This window comes from Aedes aegypti, chromosome 2 (genome assembly GCF_002204515.2).
Source record: "Aedes aegypti strain LVP_AGWG chromosome 2, AaegL5.0 Primary Assembly, whole genome shotgun sequence".
In the NCBI taxonomy this organism is placed as follows: Eukaryota; Metazoa; Arthropoda; class Insecta; order Diptera; family Culicidae; genus Aedes; species Aedes aegypti.
This window is the reverse complement of record NC_035108.1, coordinates 212,133,837-212,146,010: the sequence shown is the minus strand read 5'-3', so window position 1 is coordinate 212,146,010 and position 12,174 is coordinate 212,133,837. Positions and strand designations below refer to the sequence as shown.

Genomic DNA, 12,174 nt, shown 5'->3' with positions numbered 1-12,174 from the left:
CCTTTTTGCGCTTGGCACCTACCCTCCTACCTTTCTTTGGCCTGGTGTCCCTGAGCTCCTGCACTTCCTGTTTCTTCTTCTTCTTCTTTCGCTCTACGATTGTCCAGGGGGCGTCCCCCCCTGATCCGCCCTAACCTGTGGTGATTGAGGACCTCTCAAAGGTCGCAACCCCCTGGTCCCACCGCACTCCGTGAGGGGCCAGCATTTTCGGGCCCACCCTTCTCGGCTTTCCGGGACACCTGGCTGTGGTCCGATTTTCCGGCACTTATGCCATCTTTCGGGGTTAATATTCGCCTGGCCTTGCGAGCGCCGCCGGGTAGCTCCTCCCCAGACGGCTGCCTCGCACGCTTCTGCGATTGCTTGTTGTAAGCATCCGCTTCCGTACTTTTGGGGCTACCCGCGAAAACGAAGGGCTCCGTCTGGGTAGACTTCGGCACCTTCAATTCCACGGGTTCTGCCGCTGCCACAGTCGCCATGGGTTCAGCATGGTTCTGCTTGGCCGCCAACATCGACTTACGAAGTCTGAACAGGGCCTGCTTAAGGTCCTTGCTGATGTTAGACTTCGAGGACGCAAAGTCAATGATGGAGTCAAGCTGCTGTGCAGCCACTTCCATAGCAGAGAGCCAATTTCTACTTTTATTGATGGCCCTCATCAACCACGCTCCATCCATAACTTCACCCGATGCGTTAGCCGGGGATGAGATATGGTGTCCAGCACTGGCACTACGTGCACTGCTGCCTCCTCCTGCTTCCGCTCTCCTCAACGGAGACCTAGCTAACCCACTTCTTGTGAAGGGGTTCGCTTCCATACTACTGCTACTACCTGCACTACTACTGCTATTTTGATTTGAAATTGTACTCATTTTGGATCCCACAAGTAGCACGGGAAAAGAGGCCCACCACGCCAGAGCCCTGCATTAACGCGGTAAGGGACAAATTACTGTGAGGGGTGACCAGGTGCCCCACAGGCTCCGTTAATGGCCGAACATCTTTTGCACCCCCTCGACCATTCATTCCTCAGCACGGTTTTTCGCTTCACACCTTGAATTGGGGTTACCCTGTTTGGTGGACTCTTACCGCCGGAACAGGTCATCCGTAGTTATATTATATAAGCCGGAAACTACACAGCAATGGCCAATTGTCTAGACCAGCTGGTAGTCACAATCTGAGAAACAAAACAGCTACCGAAAGAGAGGAAGGAAGGGGTAATATGCTCCATCTACAAGAAAGGCGACAAGTTAGAATGTAAAAACTTTCAAGCGATCACCATATTAAGGTGAAACATCTCAGAATCCAAAGATGGCCGGCACAATGGCCGACTTGTGCCCCTACTCACGATTTCAAAGGCACAAAACTGGAGAAATAGTTGGCAAACGTTTCTGATCTTCTTATTTTAAGCTTACTGCTAGTGCATAAAGCCAAAATAAAAAGTGCACGGTTGTTGGATGCTTTCTTTGCGAAATTTGTGCCTTTGAAGTTTTAGTGCAATCTTAGAAGTTGATTCAAAACTGTTTCACCTTAAATGCGACCTACAAAGTACAGGGTTTAGGCAAAATGATTGAGATAGGCAAAATTTTGCCCAAAAACAAATGCTTATAACTTTATGAAAAATGGATGAAATTGGATGCATCTGGAAGCAGTCGACGGCAAATTTGGTCCAGTTTTAGGAACTTCCTTGGCCATGCATATTGGCCATTGGACACCGGAGATGTTCCGAATTTTCTGAGGTCATGTCCAAATGTCATTTTTTCTGTCGCTTGTATTTTTGTGCGGTGAAAAGTGAGATAGATGTTTGCAATTTTCCTAGAAACTATAACTAATAGGAAGTTGAATGCCACCGGACGCATTAAGATTGGTTCAAAATCTTCAGAAATATGACCATTTCCGTAAAACTGGTTCCGGAAAGCATGGTCAGTCATGTTTGTATTTCCAATCATGTAAATAATATCCAGAGCTATATCCAAGAGGACATCAACCTTAAAAATGATGTTTCTTGCAGCGTATTCAGAACCATTAGATGCACAGACCACTTTATAGAAGGTTCCAGGTGCCCTGGGGGAAGTGGTCAATTAGGAACATATCCGGAACCATGTCAATATGGGCATCAAACTTCATGATTTTCAAAGGATATGCTTTCCGAAGTATTTCCAGCATCACCGGCTGCCATGACCACTTTATAGTAGGTTATAGTTCTCAACGCATCACTTTTTCATAAATTTCAAGGTGGCATACGATAGTATCGACCATGTAGAGCTTTCCGAGAACAGCTTTCCCGGGAAGCTCACGAGACTGATAAGAGCGACGATGGAAGGTGTGCCAAATTGTATGAAGGTTTCAGGCGAACACTCCAGTTCGTTTGGATCCTGCCGAGGACTACGATAAGGCGATGGTCACTCGTAGCTGTTGTTCAATATTGTGCTAGCAGGTGTTATGCGGAGAGCCGGGCTTGACAGCCAGGGTACGATTTTTACGAGATCCAGTCAATTTGTTTGCTTCGCGGATGATATGGACATTGTCGACCGAACATTTGAAAAGGTGGCAGACATGTACACCCGCCTGAAATGCAAGGCAGCAAAAGTTGGACTGGTAGTGAATGCGACCAAAACAAAGTATATACATGCTAGCTGGTGGGGCCGAGCGCGACAGGACTCGCCTAGTTAGCAGTGTTCGAGGTGGTCTACGAGTTCGTTTATTTTGGATCCTTGCAGACGACTGACAATAACGTAAGCCGTTTAATACGGAGGCGCATCATAAGTTGAAGTCGAGCCTACTATGGCCTCCACAAGAAGCTTCGGTCAAAAAAAAATCTCACTCACACCAAATGTACCATGTACAAAACTGAGAGAGAGGAGACAGTTGGTTTGGATTGCGAGCTCCCAAAAGTCAAGGGAACCTGGAATCATCTGTCACTGGAAAACCGCACATTCAAACGGTAGAGCGTGAAAAACCGTCAAAATTTGGTCAAACTAAAACTGGATGTGATTAAAAATACAGGTTGCTTTCCTGTGCTCTCGCATATAGAATCGTTGAATATTTAAATATTGTCGAATGGACTATTGAAATTCTTTAATTTTATGATCTTTTTGATAACAAATGGGATGTGAAAATGGTTTTGACCTAGTTTGTGCTCTCCGAACCATTGTGCACAACCCACTTTGAGAAGAATAAATCAAAGAAGCCAAGAAAACAAGCCAGTTGTCAGTGAGCTGTCTCCTCTCTCTCAGGTACAAAACGCTCATAAGACCGGTAGTCCTCTACGGGCATGAAACGTGGACGATGCTCGAGGAAGACTTGCAAGCACTTGGAGTCTTCGAACGTCGGGTGCTTAGGACGATCTTAGGCGGTGTGCAGAAAAATGGTATATGGCGGCGAAGGATGAACCACGAGCTCGCCCAACTCTACGGTGAACCCAGTATCCAGAAGATGGCCAAAGCTGGAAGGATGCGATGGGCAGAGCATGTTGCAAGAATGCCGAATAGCAACCTTGCAAAGATAGTGTTCGATTTGGATCCAGTTGGTACAAGAAGGTGGGCGGATCAAGTGCGTATCGATTTGGCGAACGTGGGGCAGAATCGAGGATGGAGAGATGCGGCCACGAATCGAGTATTGTGGCGTGAAATTTTTAATTCAGTGTTATCTGTTTAGATGTTAACTAAATAAATGAAAATGAACGATGAAATATTTTCAATGCATGAATGGTTTTTCTTTCCCCGTTGAGGTTTTTGCGAAAATTAAATTGTGCTAATGAGCAAATTTTTTAACTTTTGGAAACATTGATTTTCATTATTATGGATGACACGATTAAAAAATCATGTCTCACATGAGTTCTGAAAATGATATGAGCAAAAAAATGCGATTGTTGCTAAAAATGACATCGCCGAAAACGAATCCGTTTTCAAAACTTTTATAAATATGTTCAGTGAAACATAATTCACAACTTACAATAATTTTCTTAGGAAATTGCCTACCTTCAGGCTTATTTTACAATAGGTTCCTTAAGCCCTGTCCCAATTTCAGCGTAGCTTAGCTTAGCTTAGACTGTCTACAAATATCAATGGTTGCTATTCCGTGATTGACCGAAGTCAGTGAAAATGCACAAAGAATCAACTAGAATTTCGGCTGGGATTGGCCATAATCTTCTTCAGTGTGCATAATTCAATGCCTTTATTTATACAGGGTCAATAACGGCGCCGGCCACGTCCTTGCAGTCAGGTGGGATTGGGGGAAGGAATGTTAGTGTGTAATCTTTGCTATTTGGAGACCGTGTTTTCCTCTGCATCTCCACAAAGGTTACTGGGAGGGATGTTTGTTAATGGGGAGGATCGTTGGGTCACAGGATTCACTTTGATAAGCGATTAGACCATGATAAATAATTATTTGTGAGATATAAATATGCTTGTATGTAAAAAAATATTTTCATTTAATATGAACAATTTCTATGTAGAGGAAAATTATGCCGACACTTGAGGTGACGAACCATTCAAAGTTTGTTGAACAAATATCTAAATGTAACATTTCTAACACCCTTATACTTATGCCGACATTTACAGTGGCAAACCATTCAAAGTTCGTTGAATAAAGTGAAGCTTTCGCAAGCCTACACTTGTAGTGTCGAACCATTCAAAGTTTTTATTTTAATTACAAAAATAAAGGTAAAAAGGAAGGGGTGTTTTGAAAAAAAAAAGGTAAACATAAATAATTTAAGAATCAGAGTTTATGTCGACACTCACAGTGACGAACCATTCATAGTTTGTTGAAAAATCATATTTACGTCCCACCATTGTAACGATTAAATGTGCAGTCATATATATTTTATAGATTAGAAATAGTAACATGAAACGAGCTCACCAATTGATCTGTCATCCTTGACTGAGCAGCAACAATCCACTATCAGCTTCACTCGTCTGCCCAGGAGCAAGCGTCAAGGTCGAAGGATAAAAAAGAACCAATCGATCGCGGCACTTTTTCATTTTACTCGTCCGACGCGCGACATGTTCTGCCCTCATCGCCCGCCCCCGCTGGAGCAAGCGTCAAGGTCAAAGGATCAAACACTACTAAGGGTTCATTCAAATATTACGTAACGCAAAATTTGGCAATTTTAGACCCCCTCCCTCCCCCTGTTGGAGGGGCTAACAGCTAACAGCTTTTTTTGTATGGACAATTTTAAATTTTTGTATGGACCGTAACACTATTTGAGACCCCCTCCCTCCCCCTGTTGCGTTACGTAATATTTGAACGACCCCTAACGAACCGATCACTTTTTCACTTCTAACTACCGACGCGCGACATGTTCGATCCTGCCCTCATCGCCTGCTCCCGCTGCAGCAAGCGTCAAGGTCGAAAGATCAAACACTACTCTTAAGCCCTGTACCAATTTCAGTGCCAAAAACTTAAGTTTAGGCCAAAAATACATGTTTAATCATTTTTTTTATGTTCTCCGATGGTTTAAGTCCAAAAAACATTTTTTCATGTTTCTTTAGATAGAAGGCTATCCATGAGGACTTTCCGCGATAGGACTGACAGCTAAAAGTGTAAATGCAACCGAAACGGAAGGGTAAACAAAACATGCAAAAATTATCAGAGCTTAACATTTCCCTTTGTAATCGACCGTCACTCCGACCGCGAAACGTCAAAATCTCATGATAAACAAAAAACCAGCTGATCACAGCTGTCTCATGGATTGCCTTATTGTCACACCCCTTTGCTTAAACTCAAATTTTGGGTATATTTTGTTTTCCATGTCCCTTCCAAAATGTCAGATAGGAACAACCCCTGTGGTATTTTTGTCGACTAAGCGAACGTCAAACATGATCAAAAGTGTCAAGGTTCATTTATGGACCCAATTTTTAAGTTAAAGTTTAAAAATGATATAGTCTTTTTTTAAGCGGGAAAAATTGCTAAAGTAATTGCAGCAACATGCTCTTTCGTGTTATCAAATAAAAACGAAATTTCATTAAAAATTTTAGGACCCAATTCAAGGTGTTTTTATTTTTGAAATAACTCAAAAAGTAAATTACTTTCAAGAAATTGGCCTTCATATTCGGCTTCAGGGACCATGATTTTAGTTATGTTTTTAATATTACCGAACGTTGTTGTTATGGGTGATCAATGTTACCCCTTATCAGCTAAATAAAAAAATCACTCTAAACATTTTTTCAAACATACTTTGAACTTTCAGAAAGCAAAATACTGTATATAGACACGAGGAATGAGTGTCAGTACTTGTTTTAAAAATTAAAAATTGCAAGGTATGCATTTTGAAATGATATTTTTAAGAAAAATAAAAAAAAAACTGATCAATGTTACCCCGGATTACGGTACGATTTTTTCGTGCTGTTCGAAATTTGAATCAAGGTGTTCGGAGTATGAGCATTTGAATTAAAATGTTGTTAGGTACATACATTTACGTAAAAACAATACTAGAATTTATTGAATCAACAACATTTTCGGCACACCAAACTGCTAACGGTTGAGTTTTGCAAAGAAATTGAATGTTTTACAGATATCTGCAAATTCATGCATATCAAATGCATTGGAAGTTACTGTTAGTCTTAAGTGTTCGGGACTATGAGTCAAAACGGTTTTTTTTTCTGGCATGTTAAATATCAAAAATGAGTGCAAATAGTTTTAAACGAACCTCATCACTTCTTGACTAAATTGCGTTTTGTTTAATCAAGCGTCAAACGGAGTTTTCGGATGTTGGTCTAATAGCGTAGAAAAATTGCGCGTTGGGCATTTCAAACACAAATTTTATTTTGAATATTTTCGACTTATTTATTACTCAACAAATAGCATTCACAGAATCACTCGTTTCACTTATCTTATTCAATGAGATCTGATAAATCGTTCACAAACGTACTTAGGATAGATTAAATCAGCATGATAATACCTACACTCACTGTTGCACAACTAGTGAAAATTGCGGAGGAATTTGTCTGATACGTCTTCGCTCTGCGTACTGGGACTTGTAACGAAACACTGGCCGGAAGAGATGCGTCTCTGCCACTTCCATATCATTTTGCTCAACCGATGAAGAATCTGAATCTACGACTGCAGTTTTTTGCTTTTCCAATGTAGCAATAATACTTCTTTTCACTATGGGCAGCTCATATAACAAGTATTGATCGGTTGTCGCTTCTACCGAGTCGAAATTCACCACATATGTTGGAGCAGCATCTGAGGATGTGCCTTCTGACGATGTGTCCAACAACTCCCGTTGGAGCGGGACACCGTAGACTCCAACTAATACTAGTGGAAAAAACTAAAGAAATAAACCACTGTCAAAATTGTGAATTGATTTTAATGCCTGTATAGCCTTACCGAAATCAAAACTTTCACAAGAAACATTGTTTTTGATATGGATATCGCACGTAGGATTTTCTTTAGCACTTTAGTCACACTTGTTTATCACGTTGGATTGACGTCCGACTTAAAATGCGCACTTGATCGATGCGATGGATCTGAGCCCTGAGAGATGATTAGCAATCGCATTTATACGTGATCCCTAGCACGATAATTTTAGTTCTAAGAAGTTGCAAGGCATCTGTCTATTATTCCGGAGGGTGTGAAAAATATGGCACCCTACAAGCCGTTCTTGGTTCGTTACTCATAACTACGAACTAGACACGTTATAGTTCTGATATCAATTAGCACAAAACGGTCACCTGTAGTCTGTCGTGTGTAATGTGTACACATCCAACAGTTTAAGGAATATTTGATAATTGGTTTGCTAAACTTTTGTATGATTGAATGAGTTTCATCAGGTTGTATAAATCATCAGTTGAGCATACTCATTTTGGCTAATTAGAACATGTGTAGGACGATGACTTACCATTGTGAAATTTAAAGTTTACATCAGTTTGTATGCGCTACCATTTCTGACGAAATACCCGACTGAGAGACGCCACTGACGGTGTTAATCTGTAAACATTTGGTCAAAATGTAACCTAAGTTATATGACTTCTGAATTCGATGTTATTAGTTAAAACCACAAGCGATTTACCACCTCCATTACCACGAAAAAGTACAGACGAGTACCGTTTTGTCTCGCATTTCAAGCACTTGGAGATTACAAAGAAATATTTCATTGTAAACTGTCAATTGATATTCAGAATAGGGCGTTCATTTGCATTTCATGATTAAGTTTATGAGTTGCAAGAGTTCAAGGTCAAAACGACTAGCTCAGATAAATTTATTTGCGATATTATTAATTTAAATGCTGATTGTTCATGTTGCTTGGAATATGAGACAGAATGAGAAAAGTGTTCGGCGATAAGGTAAAAAATTCCCACTGTTATCACGGGAAGGATGCTTTTCAAACCTCTACGAGTAAACTCGTTATCTTCTGCTAGAGTTAGCTTTTAGCTACAAACATAAAAAAAACATGTGTACTACCATTTCAATTGGTTTAGGTTAAGTTTTACTTACATTATCAGTCCTACATATAAGAACCCGCCGATCTGTGATACTGATAATATAGTTTCTGTTGGTTTCTGTCCCTACATGTTACATGTTCATAAAGTTATTTATTGTTAATTTAGGTACGTACTTACATGGTTGCAATATTTTAGAAACAAATTGAGTTTTTTTTTGGCACAAATTTAGTTAATGATATATGTGGAAGATGTAAACATGGATTGTAGTTCTTGCTATTCTTTTGTCCTCGATCCAAAACATGCCCTATCGAACTTCGGGCTTCGCGCACATCTCTCGTTGAATACGGGTGATATAGAACGAGTCGACCTGTATTGCCAACACACCCGGCCTGTATTGCTTCAAGAGTTCTTCAGCGGTACTCTCTTCCTTGGCAACAATCAATACCGCGAGCCTCGTCACAGGGCGTCGCATGATACCCATCGAGGTCTGCACATCCGCACTGCGTACTCATCCATCGCTTCCAGTGTCCCTTACTCCTTCATTCACAACAATTACCAATTCACCGACAGGAACTACTTCCCCAAACCATTTTGGCTGCCGAGCAAAAACCGGAAGATACTCGCGAATCCAACGTTGCCAAAATCGGTCTAACATAACTTTGATATGGCACCAGTTCGACCACGAAGCTGAACTAACTCTATTAGAACTGAGCAGCAGAAAGTGGTTCGGAGTCAAGGCCTCACTTTCTTCGCTGTTTCGGCGTTTGTGAATACCTCCGCCAACTCCTCATTAATAGCTTTGATCTCATTAATAGTCGTAATTCTGCACTAGCCCCTTGAAAATTGGTCCCCCTGTCGGAGTAGATCTCTTTCGGTGCTCAGCGACGAGCGACGAACCGACGAATCGCTGTTTTGCATGATTCAGTGGACAAAGAATATGCGAGCTCTAGATGGACTGCACGCGTTCCTAAACACGTGAAGAGCGCCACCCATCGCTTGATACAGCCACGGCCGAAGCGTACATTCAGCGGCCCAATATAATCCAGACCCGTAAACGTGAAAGCTCTAACATATGGTTTAAGACGAGCGGCTGAAAGTGGTGCAATTGGGGGTGCTTTCGGCGAGCATTTTTATATTTTGCACAAACAACTTCTGTCTACTATCGGCCTACTATCGGGAAACTGCACGTTGTCGAACCGCCATAAGATTCCAGTCTCGAACCTCCCGGAGTCGATTCGTTTAGTAGTGGATTCCTGACTCCTGACTCCACCGCCGTCGTTACTGCCACTCCTACACTTTCTACGGAGAAGATGTAGCTCCTCGTCCCTGGATATCGGATATCCTCTCTTCGCCTGAGCGTCCATTGTTACTGCTAGGTTGGACAACACGTGGGTTGCCAGGACAAAGACCTCGGCAAGCTTGGCTGAGCAACGGCATGCCTTTTGAGGTTGGGTGCGTCAAGGACCTCTTTTCTTGGCTAGCGCGATCTGGAGCACCTCTCTGGTCTCAAGGTCGGCTGGAATACTCTATTAGGATAATCAGACCTCGGATATCGGGTTGGGTGTAATTAAAAGCTTTAGTTTTTCACAATTTATCCTGTATATTGCCCTATTTGTACATAGCTGTGTGGTGGGTGTGCAGTGTATTTATTTATTTATATATTTATTTATTTATTTATTTATTTATACTTCATCTTCGACTAAGTCGTACAGATTGCTAGTAGAGTGATTCCAAGCAACAGCACCAAAATTTGGTAAATTTTTTAATTCATTTTTTTCTATTGAGCTGAAACTTTGCACAGTTTTCCAGTTCCATCTAAATCGTCATTTTCCGATATCAAATCTTCAAGTTGAGTCACGACTAACTTTTCAAAAGGGTGTATGTGAAAATGGTTCAAAAATATTCAAAAAGCTGCACAGCAAAAACGGTTCGTTCGATTGTTAGACAACTAAAGAAACAAAGTTAGACAACTAAATAAAGATTCCAAAAAAAAATACACACAGTAAAAAATTTTTTTTTTGCATTAAAAAACATAATTTTTGACACAAAAACTCAAATATCTCAAAACCCTATCGGAATACCAACGTAATTTTTTGAGGGAAAACGGTCCATTATATTAGCTATCTACCATAAAAATTTGGTGATGGTAAACCAATAAACAAAAAAGTTATGACATTTCAAACATGTCACAATTTTCACATATAGTAGAAAAAAAAAATTTTTTTTTCGTTGTAAATTATTACGGGAACCGCAGTTTGTTGCTGATTTTATTGTTAAGGGCCTTGCGTGAATTAAACAAGTCTTTTTCATGTATTCATTAGTATTATGTATATTATATGTATAAATATTATGTATATGTATAAATATTATATGTATATGTATATATGTATAAATTAAAATGAATTAACAGATTACACGAAAATATTTTTTTTTTTTACCAGGATATTTTTTTTTAGAGTATGATCGATGAGTTTCTAAATGTTATATATAAACTTTAAAAGTTTTGGATTTAGGTATGCGTTATGAGATCATGAAAACATTTTATTAATACTTATTTATTTATTTATTGTTATTCAATTTTTTTACAATATCGAACACTTTTGCATCATTATCAGTCATGAAATTTTTGGGTTCCTTGGATCGTTTTCGCGTTATTATATTGCTCGCTGAGCTCTGATGCCGTTAATTCGTACTCTTCAGTAGTAGTAAAACAAAATGATAATTTTGTTAAATCTTCTTCTTTTCTGCGATTCGCCCAATCAAATAGTTCTTTTGCAGTTTTAATTGGATGCTCACGTTCTTTGACTAAACTTGCTCTTGTGGCCATGCGCTTTATGGTTCCTCCAATAGCATCACAAGGACCTTTGCCATGTGACGTAGCAAAGAAATGCCATTCTGCATCAATTCCGTACTTTGATTTAAATTGACATAGGCTCGAAAAATTCTTACGGTTTTTGTACTGCGATGCTGCTCCATCAGACATGAAATATATCTTTCTGATTTCTTTATCCTTATCAACGCGTAAAAAGTTAATCATTTTGGCAATGAACAAATTTACAGATACTGAGTCGTGTCTTAAATCTTCGGAAATTGCAATAAAACTAAAATGTTCAATTTGCGTACTTCCATTGAAATAAATAACGAATGGATGAATTGTAGCTTGTTGTACGTTCCAGTGATGGGACTGCACTTCATCTTGCAATACAAAGCTAAATTCAGAAAAATCACAAATGACTAAAAATTCACCATCTTGTAATGTATTTTTCGTATTTTTTAAAAAGCGGGATTGCTCTGTTTTAATAAAGTCGTGAGGAATTAAACTTTCTAATTTCAAGCAAAAAAATGACACAAACTCATCTACAGGTTTTACAATAGTTTCTAGGTCACACCTATCCGTGGTCACCCATTGCTCAAATGATAACTGATCAATATAATTTTCTTCAAACTCAGCGAATAAAGTATTTTCCAATGATGAAGAATCTGGACAATCCGAACAAGATCGTAGATAGCAATTTGATGTTGTATTTTCACACAAAAGACTACCAGTTAACATTTTAATATCCTTTGATAAATTGATTCTTTTCAAACTATGTAAGATTAGGTTAATATTTTCGTGTGTTGTGCACACACAAACATTATGAGTTCCTGAATTGGATAGAAGCTTGCATTGCCTTGGACGAAGGCTTGCAAATGAGGAAAAACCTACCTTAATATTTTCGTTAATTTCCTTGAAGCGTGTATACGCTTCTTTCAAAGTAGTCATCATTAATCGTTTTTGGATTGCTTGACGCTTTCCATC

General features: G+C 39.8%; 1 long non-coding RNA gene across 1 annotated transcript; it reads right to left on the bottom strand.

The window, feature by feature from the left end:
* Window positions 1-6,728: 6,728 nt before the first annotated feature.
* Window positions 6,729-8,201, bottom strand: LOC5576997. The gene is made up of 2 exons (XR_002500305.1): window positions 7,321-8,201; window positions 6,729-7,261 (listed from the first exon to the last, which is right to left on the bottom strand). It is a non-coding gene; the product is annotated as an uncharacterized LOC5576997 (long non-coding RNA).
* Window positions 8,202-12,174: the final 3,973 nt, after the last annotated feature.